The following is a 2,500-nucleotide window of genomic DNA, read 5'->3' as shown; positions in this document are numbered from 1 at the left end:
TTGGTAAAATTTGATCTACTAATAAGCGAGGTAGCCTTCAGATGTCGCCCCCCCCCCCCTAAAACTCACAGTGAGTACAACCATATCAATGAAAAATGAACGGGAATCAGTGAGTTATGCCACAATCAACTATCGACACGTTACATCACATCGGGACTTCATATTTCTGCGACACAAGCTGTACGTGCATAGTATGTTTTCTATATGTCCCCGTCTCTCTACCTACCTGTCTGTCTGTCTCCCTCTCATCTTACCCCCCTACCTTTCTCTCTCCCTCTTTACTTCTCACTTTCCTTCCTTCTTTCTCTCTATGTGTAATTTTGTCTGTCTCTCTGTATCGCGTTAGAAAAACGACACAGATCACGTGAAAAGTTGACGTGTCATGTGACATTTTCAAAGTATGTAAACATTGCATATTATTTCAGAATGGGATATTCTTTCGTTTGACCCAATGTACCGCAGTGTCTATTCGGAGACGACTCCAACGGAAGTGCACCAATGAAAATGCTTTGTGCCTCTACTAGACCAAGTGAAACAATCTGGGGGTTACTGTTTTAACCCATAATTTGATATTTTGCAGTTAAGTTTGTGAAATTTTCTTGAAAACAATTGATTTGCGAATGTTTTAGAGGCTATATGTGTGATCTGCTGCAAATAATACGCAGTTTGCCCCCCAAAGCAGTGCATCTGTGTGCGGGAGTGCGTCTCCGAATAGTTCCTGGGTGCTCGCCGGAGACGTCTCCGAAAAGTGTCGGCCCCAATCTACAAACTCTTTGCACAGTGCCCGTGGTGACATGTAGACTCTATACCTTTGTAAATATTGATATTATTTTTGACGTATCTTGCATACAAAAATAACAAAAATAAAAGTTTGTTCAAAACAAAGAGGTTATAAATACTACTAATTATAACATATTTAATTCCAAAGAAATCTTTGTCTTAGGAAACGAGACAAAACGTTTGAACCGCCAGCAGCAGCGAAATAAGGTAATAGCAGCACTTGAACACATGTTGCTAATGCATGTACCTATCTAAATGAACGACCAAAATAATGATTCGTTGGTGACATCTAATTATATTGTACATAAATTGCCCACGACATTTTTAGGGGTTTACATAGTTGTGTTAACAATCTTTGGTGTAAGAGTGAGATTATCAGTACATGAAAATAGGAAAAATGAAGTAAAATGTACCACCCCCCAACCCCCTCCTCCCAAAAAAACCCCCAACAACAACACACAACCCCCCCCCCCCAAAAGCCCAAAATAGACCAACAAACAAACAAAAAAGCAACGACAAAACCCCCCCACATACAACGGACTGTTCATCTCCCAAACTTCTGCTGTTTTGTTTTGTAAATGCAGGGTTGGGAAAATCTCCCCTTTGTTTATTCACATTGTGGGAGCCACACAGACACGAGCGTAGATTGTATGACAAACAAAAAAATGCGGCTCTCAGGCCCAGGTGTAGCGTAATGTTTGGCCAGCTACGGGAACATCCCTCTTCAGTCTTCTCCAGATTGTTGGTCGTATCTGTTGCTAGGGCAGCTGCCTTGTCTTCGCCAGAGAGTACGTCATATCGACGCCTGCGGTATCGTGGTTGCAATAGGAACGTATCGGTTTTCCCGCTATTTTCTTTTTTTAAAACTATCCGTACGTCGTGTTTTATATCATATCCATACGGTAAGGGGAACTCTGTGCCATCACTCTCAAAGAGTAAATTGCCCCGTGAATCCGATTCGTATGCTGTGCATAGCAGTCTCTCAAAATGATTTTTTGAGAAATACTGAACGTTTCAAGAAGATCTTCATACTGGATTAGATGTATTCTGAAATGTGAAGAGTACAACCCCGGTGGTACAAAATGACCCCAGGGCGTACGGATAGGGCGAAATTAGATCTAAGATTTTTTAAAAAAGATCTAAGAGTTTTTACACGCCCCCCCCCCCCCCTACACACAATTTAGATTATTATGAAGAAAGCAAGCTTCAATCCTGTCTTGTTAGAGGCAACCCGGGCTGAGAGGGATACAATATCACAGCTGAAAGACCGAGATGCTCGATCAAATTTTTCCCCACGAGTCTACAGCATGCAACAGCAAAGCGCCCATAACCCCTCCACCCCAGACACCGGTTTTTCCACTGGTGGCCCTCACGAGATGTCAATTCAATTCCAGAGTGTGGATGTCTTTTTGAAATTACAATTTCTTTAAAAGCATTTCCTTCTTCCAGACTGGATGCAGTATCTTGCTCCTGTGATGGTAGCTTTGAAAGACAGGTGGGGCCAAGGGAGCCTGCCTTCTACATGATCAGAGCTGTGCTGATGGGTGCATAAAAACGTTTACCGGTAGCCTAGTGTCGGTATGTCGTTAATTCCTCGTTTTGTTTGTCCATTTTTGTTTGTTAAAAAGTCTTTCACATGACTCCTGGATGTACAGTTTGGTTCAGCAAGGGGGAAAATGAACAATCCGTCTTATTTGAGTGGGTGGAAAGGGGGGGGGGG

The sequence above is a fragment of the Aplysia californica genome, unplaced genomic scaffold (genome assembly GCF_000002075.1).
Source record: "Aplysia californica isolate F4 #8 unplaced genomic scaffold, AplCal3.0 scaffold00075, whole genome shotgun sequence".
In the NCBI taxonomy this organism is placed as follows: Eukaryota; Metazoa; Mollusca; class Gastropoda; order Aplysiida; family Aplysiidae; genus Aplysia; species Aplysia californica.
Note: the sequence above shows the minus strand (reverse complement) of the source record.